This window comes from Sorex araneus, chromosome X (assembly GCF_027595985.1).
Source record: "Sorex araneus isolate mSorAra2 chromosome X, mSorAra2.pri, whole genome shotgun sequence".
NCBI lineage: Eukaryota > Metazoa > Chordata > Mammalia > Eulipotyphla > Soricidae > Sorex > Sorex araneus.
This window is the reverse complement of record NC_073313.1, coordinates 51,056,022-51,070,790: the sequence shown is the minus strand read 5'-3', so window position 1 is coordinate 51,070,790 and position 14,769 is coordinate 51,056,022. Positions and strand designations below refer to the sequence as shown.

Below are 14,769 nucleotides of genomic sequence, written 5' to 3'. Positions count from 1 at the left end.
AAACGAAGAGGAAGTGAAGGCTGGAGAGATTGTTCAAAGGGCTGAGCTCTGCATGCATGCATTCCAGATTGGGTGCCTGGTACCTAATGGTTCTCTGAACATTGCCAGGAGTGATCACCAAACATCAAGGCGATAGAAACTTCTGAGCATCACCAAGTGTGAGCCAAAATATTTTTTAAAGCAGCAACAAGTGACACCAAGGACAAGCACCTGCAGAGAAATGGGCATGTGATGCCACCATGCAAAGATGGCCACCTGCAAGCCAGGGAGCGAGACCTCAGGAAAAACCAATCCTGTCAACACCCTGCCTTGGATTCTCAGTTGCTGGGACTAGGAGAAAGTCCACTGCTGGTGTATCAGCCACGCAGTCCATGGTGTCTCATCACAGCAGCCCTAGTACATGAACCTGGATTCCCACCCAAATTCTTCCTGTATGCACCTGGCAATGTGACTTGGCATCTTTTCTATATAGAAGCAGGATCTCTTCCCCTACATCGATAGTTACTCATCTCTTCCATCAAAGTGAACCTGACAAAATTCTCCCAAGGCTAACTTTACTTGTGTGGACAAAAAAACAATCTTCTTTGATAGACCAGGAAATTCCCACAAGGAGACAGAGGAAACACTAGCCCCAAGACTGGAAGCTCTGGAAGGACAGGCCTCAGAGATGCCTCCAGATCCACGTCAGGCTGTCTTATCCATGGCAACTTGGAGGGAAGAGGATGAGTTCCCTTCCCCACCCCAACAGAGCCTCAGCAGCTGAAAAAATCCAGAACTGAACTGCCGCCATGCTCAAGGCCACTCTCCACAGACTCGGACGAGCCTCATCCATGAATGAATCTGCTGTATAATCGTATTTTAAATTTTAGAATTTTTGGAGCACATGGCCGTGCTACTTCTCATACTCTACACCACTGATGTGTCAAGAGTAGCACACCACATTTGATGGGCTTTAAAGTAGAAAGCAACCAATCTCATGGGGGGAAAAAGGTTGAGCACACAAGGCTCAACTTTTTTTTTTAAGTTTTTTTTTAATTAATTTATTTTTAATTAGAGAATCACCGTGAGGGTACAGTTACAGATTTATACACTTTTGTGCTTATACTTCCCTCATACAAAGTTCGGGAACCCATCCCTTCACCAGTGCTCATTCTCCACCACCCGTAAACCCAGCGTCCCTCCCACCCTCCCCAATCCCATCTCCCCCCCACCCCACCCTGCCACTGTGGCAGGGCATTCCCTTCTGTTCTCTCTCTCTATTTAGCTTCTACGTCCCGGCCCGCAATAAAGGTGTTGAGTGGCCTCTGTGCTCAGTCTCTAGCCCTCATTCAGCCCGCAACTCCCTTCCCCCACATGGCACAAGGCTCAACTTTTAACAAATATGTTAGTAATCTCTTATACAAGGGCTTAATGGATCCAGGATGAAATACAACAATCTTCACAGACTTTCCTCTAAGAAAACTTTATTGGACCATTTTAAACAGATTATTCATAACAATCAATACAAAATCAAATATTTCGGTTCTGTTTTGGGGGGCACGATTTGGGATTTGGGGAGGAAACATTCGAAATATGGACGTAGGAAGGTGCAATGGTGGTGGGATTGGTGTTTGAATATTAAATATAATGAATTATTATGAACAACTTTATAAAAATAAAATTAAATTTAAAAAATAAACAAATAAAAAGACTGGAAGCCCAGTACAGGGGTTAGGGTACTTGCGTTGCATGTGGCCAACCTAAATTTAATCCCAGGCACTCCACAGGCTCCCAAGAGTACTTCCAGGAGTGATCTTTAAGCACTGAGCCAGAAATAAACCTACTATTTACACCTCCTGGTGTGCCTCACCTCCAAAATTACTGAGAGCCCTAGTATGACTCTCAACACCTGTCTACTTTGATTCTCTATTTTCAGTCTGTAACCTCTGTTGTCTTTGAAATTGTGGTAATAACTACAAAAATATGAGCTAGAGAGACAGGACAGAGGGTAGGCTGATCAGGGCTCAATCTCGGGCAACACATATGGTTCTCCAAGTACCACTAGAAGTGATCCTTGAGCACAAAACCAGAAGTAAACCCTAAGCACTGCCAGGTGTGGACCAAAAACCAAAATTATAGTAATGATAATAATAATAACAACAACAACAACAACAACAATTACTGAAAAACGGGGTGGGGATAAGGCTCAGCAGTAGATAGTCCATGCTTACTTTGTGTCAGAACCTGGGCTTGACTCCCTAACATTGAGGAAATAAAATAGAATGGCTACTGAAATTAATAAGGAGGCCAGGTAGACACAGTACAGGAGGTGGGGTGCTTGCTTTGAATTCTGCAACCCTTGGTTAGAATCCCCAGCATTGCACATAGTCCCATGGCCACACTCCATGGTCCTTAGGGCTATGAGGGCCATGGAGTGTGACCCAACCCTCCCCAGAAGGAAGGAGGGCGAAAAAATAGAAAAATGTCTTAAAACACCTGCCTTACAACCTGAATTAAAATTCCTGGTGTAACCACATGCACCAAGAATTGGCCTGACACGTCAACTGTTTGTTTCTGGCTACACAGTAGTAGTAGTCTCCAAAATATTTTTTAGAGTAATTGCCAAAAATTACATTTCAAAAAATTTTTGGAGCAATCTCCAAAAATAGAAATAGAACTACCATATAACCCAGTGATACAACTTCTTGGCATCTATCCCCAAAATAAAACAGGATTCAGAGAGATGGTACAGCCCACGTACTGGTTTGCATCTTTCTTGCTTCCACATGGTGGAGAGGGAAAGGCAGATTGAGAACCAGAGACACAGAGACCCAGACACAAAGCCATACAGCGAGAGAGGCTCTCGTGTCACCCCAATTTAAGAGCACACAGACATTCAGTCCATAGCAGGATGGAAAAGCTGCAAATTGAGGGATTTCCCATCTGTTGGCTTGGGTTTTTTGTTTTGTTTTGTTTTGCTTTGTTTTTTCGCTTTTGGGGATACTTCTGGGGTGCTCAGGGCTTGGTCCTGGCTCTGCAATCTGGGATCACTCCAGGCAGGCTCAGGGGACCATCTGGGGTGCCAATGATGGAACACGGGTCGACCATATGCAAGGTAACACCCTACCCACTGTACTATCGCTCTGGCCCCAAGGCTTTCTCTTTATTGAGAAGCAGGAGCTGCAGTTACTTGGCAGGACTGAGGGATTAAATCTGAAGGAGTGGGACTTTAAGGGAAAAGAAAAGGTTTGTGGCAGTGGTTTAAGGGGGCATACAAAAGGAGGGAACCCCTGAGATCCCTAGGGTTAGGGAAGTGACCCACAAAGCCCAGGGTAGACAGACCGAGTTTCAGCACTCGCTCTCTCCCTCCCTTCCTCCTCCCTTCAACTGAAACTTCAAATGAGTCTCCTAAAACCATTTTCCCAACTGAAAATCCTGACTGCAAGAGCAAGTACTTTGCTGTATAAAAGACAATTTCAAGAGAAGGAGTAGAACGCAAGCAATTAAGCCCATTGCACTCTCTGCCCCATGGGGCCTGGTGTGCAATAACTGCAGACAGCAAGCAGTCTCCTCAGTAGTGTCTGCAGCCTGTGGCTTGTATGGGCTATTCCAAGGAACTTTGGAGACAGTCCTTTGTAATGGACATTCCTATCTGCTTCCATGCTGGGGTTCACTAAAATAGCCTATAATCTCACGCTCCAAACAGTATGCTGGTGGTGGTGATGTGGAAGGGGTGCTTTGGAAAGGTCTAGGTCATGGTAGCCAGGGTCTTACATTAGCCAAGTCATCATTTCATCCATCCACACCAAATTGTAGAACAGGGAGCACATGCTTGAGGTGTGAAATTCACTCTGTGCCAGGTGAATTTCAAGTTGCTGGACCCCTAGGAGATCCACATGAACAACAGTGGGGCTTTACCAAGTTTAATGCGGACAAATTTGCAGGCATGGCTGGAAATTGGCTCATCCCAGATAGCTGTGGGGTCAAATGCATCCCAAATTGTGGGCTGTACTCCTAAGAGCCTTGGAGCTGGCCCCAAGTCTCTGCTCCCCATCCCAACTTTCACCATACTATCCCACTCTACCACAGTAAATCCTGCTTGTTTTTAAAAATATTTTTTTATTTAATTAAAGAACTGTGATTTACAAAGTTACTGGTAGTTGCGTTTTAGGCATATAATATTTCAACACCAATACCACCACCATTGTCAACTTCCTTCCACCAGTGTTCCCATACTCTATACCCCTGAACTTTATAAATCCCGCTTCTTTTAAAAATTGGAGGAGGAAAAAAAAATGGAGGAGGAGGCGCATATGCTGCCCAAGTCCATGTGCTGCTTGCGCCCACGTGGCCGAGCACATGTGGTGCCTGAGCACATGTGTTGCCCGCATCTCCCCTCTTGAGATGTGTACTTTTATGCTTTCATGTCTAATGCTGTGATCTGTGTAGGGGCTCTCCCCACCCTTAGAGAAGCCCATGTTCTCTCTTGAGTGTGTTGCTCTCTCTCTCTCTCTCTCTCTCTCTCTCTCTCTCTCTCTCTCTCACTTTCCCCCCCTCCACACCTTCAAAAAACCCTGCAAATAAAATCTTTTACTTCAAAAAATAGGAGGAGGAGAAAACAGTGGAAAAATATTTGCTATGAAAATTCTATGAAACATTTGAGAGCCAGAGAGATAGTAGAGTGGATGACATGCTTGCCTTGCACATCCCATATGTTCTCCTGAGCCCTCCAGGAGTAATTAATTCCTTAGTCCAGAGCCAGGAGTAACCGCTGAGCACTGCTGGATGTGGCTCAAAAAATAAAAGACACATTTGAAATGCTTTTTTTGTGGGGGGGAGGCACACCAAGAAATTCTGGGGATTGATTTTGTCTAGGGACCACGAAAAGACAGGAACTAAATCTGGTGCTCTCATATGCAAAGCAGGAATTCCAATTCCACCCAAAGACACATTTGAGAAAGGACTGTTAAACCTAAACTCACAAAAAGTCTTTTTTTTAGGATAAAAGTTTGTTTCCCTGGCATGCCATATGGTCCCCCAAATACTGCCAGGAGTAATCCCTGAGTGTATAGACAGAAATAATCCCGAGCATTGCCAGGTGGGTAACCCAAAGATGTGAGGTGGGGTGGGATGGGGGAAATGATCCTTACCACAAGACCTGTTCATCATCCTCCTGGGTATATAGTCAAAGATCATGCAAACTCATGTCCACACAAAAGCCTGCTCAGGGATGTTTATAGCAGCCTTGTTCCTAATTGCCCCAACTGGGAAAAAGCCAAGACATCCTTCAGGAAGTGAATGGGTAGATTATTGGCAGTTCCTGCAGACAATGGTATGAGCAAGAAGGAAAAGAGCTCTTGAGCTATGCAAAGATGCGGAGGAAACTTCCATGCAGAGGATTCTGTGAAAGGAGCGGATCTGAACAAGCTATTTACTAAATAGTTCCCACTGTGGGACATTCTGAAAAAGAAAAAAAAGCAAAACTCTGGAGAAAATCAAAAAAGCTGTTGTTGCTAGGGGAGAAGAGAGGAGGGGAGAGGGACCAAATACAAGGGCCACAGAGTGTTCTCAGAGCAGTGTAAACATTCTGCAGGACACTGGTAGGGGTACTTGTCATGATATTTTTGTCCAAATGCATTGAATGAACACCACCAAGATTGAACCCCGATATCAACTGCAGACTTGGGGTGATAATCACATGCCAATGCTTCAGGTTTGTTATCAACAGGACTCTGTGATGGGGAATGATGATAGTGGGAGAGGAGAAAGTAGGGGTGTGAGGAAGGGAATCCTAGGGGTATATGGGAACTTGACACTACTTTTGGTTTGGGGCCACAACCAGCTGGCTCCTGGCTCTGTGCTCAGGGATCACTCGTAAGCACAGAGGGACCCTGTGCAGTGCATAGGGTTAAACCCAAGTCAGTTGAGTGCAAGACAAGACCCTAGCCACTCTACCATTGCTCCAGCCCCATTTTTGGCAGGTGTGTGTGTGGGGGAGGTACTTTACACTGTTCCATGTTACTATGGGCCTAAAACGCCTATAATAGAAAAATCCTGTTTTTTTAATATATATATATATATATATATATAAACTCCAAACAATTTCACCACTGATTCACTGATTTAGGCATGCCTGCACTGCACAATTATAAACAAGGCGATGATTACCATGGGTCAGAAAGACCTGATTCAGGGTCACCCGCTCCCTCAGAAAACTGTCTGAACAGCAAGCCAGGGAGCATTAATCAAGCCACCCAAAAAGAAAAACACCGCCCTCGTTTTCTTTGAAAAAAAAAAAAACAGGAGTTAATGACTACGAAAAAAAGTCCCTACTTTTTTCTCTTCGGCATTGATTTCCAGCGGAGAGGAGCAATTCCTACATTGTCTTGGGAGAGCATTTGTTTGACACCACTGATTCCAGTGGAGGGTTTCGGCCCCTTTCAGCTTTCTGCATGGGAAAGAGCCCAGCAACAAAGATTCCTCAACTCCTGCTGTGCTGTGCTTCTCCGCCTTGTGTTCAATCACTGGCTTTCTAATAGGGCACAAATGGGGAGCACTCCTGCTGTTCCCTCTGCTCTCGCAGCTCCCCCTTTCTTCCAGCTGCTTTCCCTTCAGGGCTCCTCCAGCACCCGCTATTTCCCCCTGAGCCCTCTGCTCTTCTCTGCTCCCAGACCGGCGACCCCACCTTTCACCCCACTGGCAGAGAGCACAATTGAATGTTTCTGAACCGGAGCTAATGCTATGTTGCTTCAAACCGCCTCTGTTCTCTCCTTTCACAGAACGGCGCCTAAAGAGCAGCCCCCTGGCCAAGCTTGGGTTAAACGGTGAACCTGACGCCACCCCGTGGTGAAATGAATAACCAGCTGCAAAGTTCACATCCCGAGGGGAAATGTTTTGTCATCTTGCTAAGTAGCCATCTTTTTTGGGTTTGGTTTTGTTTGTTTGGGGAGCACAAGCAGCGGGTGTTCAGGGTTACTCCTGGCTCTGCACCCAGGAATCACTCCTAGCGGTGTTCGGGGACCCTCTGGGATGGCTACATGCAAGGGAAACGCTCTACCTGCTGTACTATGACTCCAGCCCCTAGTCATTTTTCCCTTTGGTTTTTGAACCACACTCGGGTATGCTCAGTGCTTATTCCTTCCTGGCTGTGCTCAGGGATCACTCCTGGCTGTTCTGAGGATGCCATATGGGCTGGCGGTAACAGAACCCTGGTCAGCTGCATGGAAAGCAAGTACTTTGCCCTGTGTACTATCTTCCCAGCACCTGTTTTTATGTTCTTGGTTCATAGCCATCTGTGCTCAGGGTAACTCCTGGCTCTATTCAGAGATCATTCCTGGTGAGGCTACAGGACCATATGGCATTCCGGGGATAGCACCTGGGTCAGCCACATGAGAGGCAAGAATCTTAACCACTATATTATCTCTCCAGCCCCAAGCCATCTTTTTTGTTGTTGTTTGGTGGTTGTTTGTTTTCATTGGGGTTTTTTATTCTTGTTTGGGGCCACACCATGGTGTTCAGAGCTTACTCCTGCTTTGTGTGTAGGAATCACACAAAGCCACCCATCAGGATGATGGGGCTGGGAGACCATAAAAGGTGCTGGGGGTAGAATCAGGGTTGGCCACGTGCAAGACCAGCACCTTAGTACTGTCTTACCTATTGTATGGCCTGTCCAGCCCCTTTCTATAACAAACAGTTCATATGATAAGGGGGCTGACAGATAGTAGAAGATCCTCCAATGCTGTCCATATTGATAAACTTTTTCAAATTATAGTTTAGGTGATAGGTTTACAATAGTGTTTAGGTTTCTGACACTGTGTATAAAATCACTGTCCACCAGAGCCACTGACATGCCCACCGCCACTTGCATGTTACATATACCATTTAACAGTTAAAAACAGTGATGACAGAATAATAGAGTGTGGAAAGTTGAGCCAGTAGAGTCATATTTAATTCATGCCATAAGAATGTTGTCTGTTTTTTTTTTTTTGGTTTTTCGGCCACACCTGGAAACGCTCAGGGTTTACTCCTGGCTTGGTGTTCAGGAATTACTCATGGCGGTGCTCCTGGGACCATATGGGATGCCGGGATCAAAATCAGATCAGTCGTGTGCAAGACAAACACTCCCTACTCACTGTATTATTGCTCCGATTCATGCTGTAAGATTTACTTCTATCACAAGCCCTCCTGCCACTTTCTTCCTTCATACCTTTTGAGAATTTTTTTCCTGTTTTTTTTGGGGGGGTGGATGTTTTTGTTTGGGGGCCACATCTGGTAGTGCTCAGGGCTTATTCCTGTCTGTGCTCAGAGATCACACTTAGCAGGGCTCAGGGAACAATATGTGGTGCAGAAGATCAAACCTGGGTTGGCTGTGTGCAAGAAACCCCTGGTTTGGGGTTTCTTTCAGGGATCACTCTTGGTGACGCTGGGGTGGCAGGTATCAAACCTGGGAAGGTCGCATGCAAGGCAAGTGCCCTATCTGTTTTACTATTGCTCCAACCCCAGATGTGTGTTTTTTATAAAAGTATCACACAGCCTCTGTTCCCCAAGTTTGTGTATAGACTAAGTTATTTTAAATATTACAAGCTTTTTTATTCTGATTTTTTTTTGTTTTTGGACCACATCCAGTGGTGGTCAGGCCTTACTGCTGACTCTGAGCACATTAATCACTCCTGGTGAGCTAAGAGGACCATATGGGATGCTGGAGATCAAACCTAAGTCGGCTACATGCAAAGCGAGTGCCCTACTCACTGTACTATCTCTCCAGCCTCAGAGAAATCATTTTGTGGCCCTCAAAACACAAGCAGAAAAAAAAAACAAGACTGTTGACCCAGGGCTTTTGGTTCTCCATATTCTTTTCTTTTTTTTTTTAGATTTTTTGGTTTTTTGGGGGGGCACATCAGGCAATGCTCAGGGCTTACTCCTCTCTCTGTGCTCAAAGATCACTTCTGGAAGTATTTAGGGGATTGAACCCAATTTGGCTGTGTGCAAGGAAAATGCCCTACCTACACTGTAGTATCATTCCAGCTCCTCCATTTTTTTTGTTGTTTCTTTGTTTGGAGGTTAAAACAGGCCATGCTCAGAGGCTACTCCCAGCTCTGTGCTCAGGGCTCACTCCTGACAGTGATCGGAGGAACCATGCAATGCTGGGGATTGAATCCTGGCCTCCTACCAGCAAAGCCTGTGCTGAGCCCTTTGAGCCATTTCTCTGACCCCTGGGTTCTCCACATTATTCACATAATGCTCTGACCCTGGCATAATATTTTTCTGCTTCTTTGAAAAATATGCTTGCTTTCCCTCGTTTATATCACTAGACAAGAGAGTCATCCATGATAACAATAAGTATCCCCTGTACAGAAACACATTTTCAAGTGAAGATATTTTGTGTCTGGAGCAACACTACAGCAGGTAGAGTGCTTGCCTTGCATGCAGTGGACCTGGGTTGATCCCCAGCATCATATATGGTCCCCTGAATCCCCTAGGAGTGATCCCTGAACACCGAGAAGCCCTGAGCACTGCTGTGCGTGCACACACACACCAAAAAATGAAGATTATTTTCTCCATTTTACAGAGTATGGAGGCTCCAAATGATTTAGCACGATCAGCTTTTTTAAACAGAAATTGGTTGTTTCAACAGCTAACATAGAAATTAGTCACCCAGGTAGAGTGCTTGCCTTGCATGCAGTGGACCTCGATAGCTCTTATGGTTTAGTCTGAAATTAGATAATATAAAATTCAATGAGTTTACTCTAAATAGGTTCCCTTGGGATCAGAACGATAGTACACCTGGTAGGGCATTCGTCTTCCATGTGGCTGACCCAGGTTTGATTCCTGACACCCTATATGGTCCCCAGAGCTCACCAGATATGACCTCTGAGTGCAGAGTCAGCAGTAATTCCTGAGCACAGCTGGGTGTGAACCCAAGACAAAAATAAATATATAAATAAATAGGTTCCCTTTTCTGCAGTGTCGTAAACTTTGGGATAAGGCAACATGACTTCCCTTTTTGGAGGTTGCAGGGGGGTAGATCACACTAGCCACAGTCAAAGGTTATCCCCAGTTTTGTGCTCTGGGATCACTCCTAGAGGGCTCAGGAGACCCTATGCAGTGCGAGGACTCAAACTTAAGTTGACAGCATGCAAGGCAAGCACTCTATCTACTGTACTCTTTAACTCCTGTTCTTGATTTTTTCATATGGTGATAATGCTTTATGTTTTGTCTCTAGATTGCTTATATTCACGACAACATGCAAAGGTTTTATTTTACAGTGCTGGACATCAAACCAAGGTCAGCTTTATGCAAGGCAAGCATTTTAACTCCTGTATGATCTCTACAGTCCTAGGACTTTCCTTTAAATCTTTAAAAATTCCAGCTGTACTTGGAAACTGTCCTCACATGCTGGGGGAAAAGGCAGCTGAGATAGAGAAGGGAACACCAAGTAGAGGATGTTGGGAGGACCCACTCGGGTTGAAAGATGTGTGCCAAAAGTAGACTATAGACTGAACATGATGGCCACTCAATACCTCTATTGCAAACTACAACACCCAAAAGGAGAGAGAACAAAAGGGAATGCAATGCTGCAGAGGCAGGGTCCGGTGGTGGGGGTTGGGGTGGGGGTGGTGGGAGGGATACTGGGAACATTGGTGGAGGAGAATGGGCACTGATAGAGAGATGTAAACTAAATGCAAACATGAAAGTTCATAAGTTTGTAACTACCTCACGGTGATTCACTAAAAAAATTTTTTTCAAAATATTCCAGCTGTAGATGATGGAGAAATAGTGCCGTGGATAGGGCGTTTGTTTCGAATGCAGTCAACCGCATTCAATTCCCAGCACCCCACATACTCACCTGAGCCCCACAAGGAGTGATCTCTGAGCACAGAGCCAGCGGTAATCCTTGAGCCACCTCCCAGGCCTCTCCAGCTGAGAAACAGAGAGACGGGAACCACAGATTTGATGGTCCATGGGCACTTAATTCAGAACCGAATAGCATACTTTAGAACATCTTAGGAGGTTTGAGGAATAGGACTGCAGATAGGTGTGATTGATCATTTACAAAGGTAAAGCATTTTGATGGAGGCAATTCTTTTGGAGGGATTAACTCAAGGAGACATTCAATCTGAGACTATGCTGAGAAATTCGCTCAGGCATTGCTTTTCTCCTTCCTTTACTGCTATTACATATTAAACAGTCACGTTAAGTTTACTTATTAATATTTGCAGTTATTTGGATAGACACAATAAGAAATATAGATTGTAAAACTTAGTTCTCTGGGTTCTGGGGGCTAAGCCAGCTGGGCTTTTTCTATAAATCTCAGATTAAGTTCTCAGGCCGGTTTAGATTTTCTTACATCATGGGGTCCTGTCCTTTAGGTCATTACAGCTTGTATCAAGACCATACTTAATGATTTCTAGATTCTCCCCTATTGAAGCTGGGGTAGCTTTGTTGCTTGCCCTGGATTCAGGAGTGACCCTTGAGCATAGAGTCAGGAGTAAGACCTGAACACTTCCAGGTGTGGTCCCCAAAATGAAACAAGACAAAAAATAAATAATAGTGAAGCCAAATATAACTAGGAAATAGAGAAATGGATTTCACATTTATTTTTTTCTTTTATTTGAGGGACACACCCAGCAATGCTTACTCCTGGATCTGTACTAAGAAATAACTCCTGCAGGGCTCAGGGGACCATATGGAATGCCAGGGATCGAACCCAAGTCAGCCACGCGAAAGGCAAGTGTCATATCTGCTGTACTATTGCTCCAGCCCCATACTCATGCATTTCTGCTGGGAATATAGTGTTAGAGTCATCCTGGAAGATGGTTTGTGGGGTCTTTTTGGTTTGTTTTGTTTGGGGCCACATGTAGTGGTGCCCAGTGCTCTAACCAATTTGAGTCATCTCCCTGATCCCGTTTTTCAAGGTCTTAAGTTTACTATGACTTGCTCTTCAAGTGTTCTCCCTTGAACACTTATCTTGCTTGCCTGTCTCCGCCTTACTTGATTGCCCTTTGAAGTTCATGTTCTCTCTTGAAGACATACTTCCTCTCTTCCTCTCCCCCACCATCTTTCTAAGTAAGTTTCAATAAAAACTATCTTGCTTCAAAATCAGAAAAATAAAAGTAAACGGGCTGGAGCAAGATTGGGGAGGGAATCTGTCCTGCACACGTCCAATCTGGGATTCAATGCCCAGCATCCCATATTATTACGTGAGCACTTCCAGGAGTAATTCCTGAATGCAGAACCAGGAGTAACCCCTGAGTATTGCCATAGGTGCCCCCCTCCAAAATAAAAATGAAGTTTTAGTGTACAGTTAATAACTTAGCAATTTTTAGCTTGGGGTCACACTGATGGTGCTTAAGGCTTACTCCTGGCTGTGGCTCTGGACTCAGGGGTCACTCTTGTCAGGGATCAGGGAACCATATGGAGTGCCAGGGATCGAACCCAGGTAAGCCACATCCAAAGCAAGCTCCCTACCTGCTCTACTAACTTATCATTTTTTTCCAGGCTGTGGCCGAAGAGATAGCTGAAGGGGCTGAGCACATGCTGTGCAAGCAGGAAAGGGGTAGTGGATGGCAGCAAGCACCAAGCACAGACCTGAGGCCTGGTGTGGCCCCAACATTTCAAAAAAAATGAAGGAAACAAAAGAAAACATATTCCAGGATCCTGAGAAATAGTACATCAGGTAGGGCTAAAATTAAAAAATACTTTAATTTAAAAATATTTTAAGGGCCAGAGAGATAGGCAATTGCTTTATATGAGTCTTACCCAGGTTTGATCCCTAGCACCCCCCACGGCTTCCCCCAAGCCTGGTCAGGAGTAATCCCTGAGCAGATCCAGGAGTAAGCCTTGAGCACTGCAGGGTGTTGTCCGCCCCCACCCCCCAAAACCCACAAATACATAGAACTTAACAAGGCTGTAACCATGCTACCTAAACTGTAATAACAACACTAATGATAGTTTTTTTAAAAGCCACTAGAGGGCGCAGGGGAAGAGGCTCTAGCGGTAAAGTACATGCCTTGATAAGGAAGAACGCGGCACAGTTGGAAGAGAAACTGCAGATAGCACAAGAAAAAAAAGCTGCTGTCCAAAAGCTATTATTGTCCAAATTATAAGTCAATCAAATTTTTAAAAACTGTATGTGTGGGTGATGGGAATTCGGCTAAGACTGGATTTGATCCAGAGCACTGCATGTTCCCCAGCATTATCAGGAGAAACCCACAAACACTGAGTCATATTTAGCTCCTGAGCTCTGCCAGGCATGACCCCAAAGCAACAAAAAATCAACCAACCTACCCCTGCTATACATGTCTACATACGAACATGAAAACTTAGAAAAAATATCGAAAGGACAGAAATGAAAGGACAGAAATGACGGGCTGAAGAGGTTGTGTAGCACATAAGATGCTTGCCTTGCACATGCCCAATCCAGATTTGAGACCTGGCATCCCATGGTCCCATCAGCCCCATAGGGAGTGATCCCTAAGTGAAGAGCCAGGAGTAAGCCCCGAGAAACCCTGAGTATGGCTCAAAAAGCAAAAAACAGGAAATTACAGAAATGAGAATTATGAGCCAGAAATATGGCACAGCAGGTGCTTGTCTTACACAGAACTGACATGAGTTAGGACTCTGATATTGAATAGGTTCCCCTGAGCACTGCTAGCAGTGATACCTGAGCAGAGCCAGGAGCAAGCTTTGAGCACAGCCAGGTGTGGCACACAAACACACACACACACACACACACACACAGAGAAAGGATAAGAAATGAGGCTAAGGCTGTTGGGTTCAAGTTTGCCATTTATCTCTACAAGGTATTTTCTTTTGTTTCTCTGTTTCCTTCCCTTTTTGATATATTCTCGTGTTCAAAAGTCAGTCACACACTTGGTTACTGGAATCACAAAGTCTTCATTTATGCAAGACAGGAACTCTACCATTGACTGAACCACATCCTCCAAACCAAAGGAGTTTCTTCTTTTCTGAAAAAAGTTCTGAACAGCTGGATGACTGCTCTGTGATAAGAGAAAACACTATTTTTGAAATGACCGTAAAGGAAAGAGGAAGCAGGGCCAAAGAGGAGATAGCTCTGGGGGCTGAGTTCATGTTTTGCATGCTGGAGGTTGTGGTAAGATCACCAGCACCGTGGTCATCTGAGCACCATGGGGCGCAACTCCCCATCAATAAGTTGGGAGTCCCCCCCATAGTATAGCAGGGTGTGCCCTCCAAACAAATGGAAAGGAAATGAAGTCTATGTAATTGCATAGGGAAGGGCTCTCCTTCCAAAGCAACTATAAAACCACACAGAACCAGAAGAAGGTCCTGCAGATAGCTCAGTATCTGCTTTGCAAGCTCGAGGCTTCTAGCTGGACCCTAAGCACCACCTTACATTCCACTCTGATGAGCATCACAATCAAATATGTCCTGCGCTTGAACATCGAAATCACCATAGCAGGGGCTGGAGCAATAGCACAGCGGGTAAGGCGTTTGTCTTGCACGCGGTCGACCCGGGTTCGATTCCCAGCATCCCATATGGTCCCCTGAGCACTGCCAGGAGTGATTCCTGAGCGCAGAGCCAGGAGTAATCCCTGTGTATCGCCGGGTGTGACCCAAAAAGCAAAAAAAAAAAAAAAAAGAAATCACCATAGCAAAAAGGGAAGAGAACTGGAGCTGGAGAGAAAGCCTAGTGGATAGGGAGCTTGCGTTGCCTGCAGCCAATACAGGTTCAATTCCTATCCTCCTGAATGGTGCCCCCAACACTGCCAAGAGTCATTCCTGAGTGCAGAGCCAGGTATAGCCCCTGAG

The 14,769-nt window shown here is 45.1% G+C and overlaps 1 protein-coding gene and 1 non-coding gene across 2 annotated transcripts in view; one reads left to right on the top strand and one right to left on the bottom strand.

The window, feature by feature from the left end:
- Positions 1-10,894, bottom strand: part of WAS (WASP actin nucleation promoting factor) — a 47,236-nt gene extending 36,342 nt beyond the window's left edge. Inside the window, exon 1 of the mRNA XM_055123474.1 lies at positions 10,826-10,894. The gene's annotated coding sequence lies outside the window, so the exon portion shown is untranslated. The remainder of the gene's footprint in view (positions 1-10,825) is intronic.
- On the top strand, positions 3,473-3,610 carry LOC129400624 (small nucleolar RNA SNORA70). The gene has a single exon (XR_008627823.1). It is a non-coding gene; the product is annotated as a small nucleolar RNA SNORA70 (small nucleolar RNA).
- Positions 10,895-14,769: the final 3,875 nt, after the last annotated feature.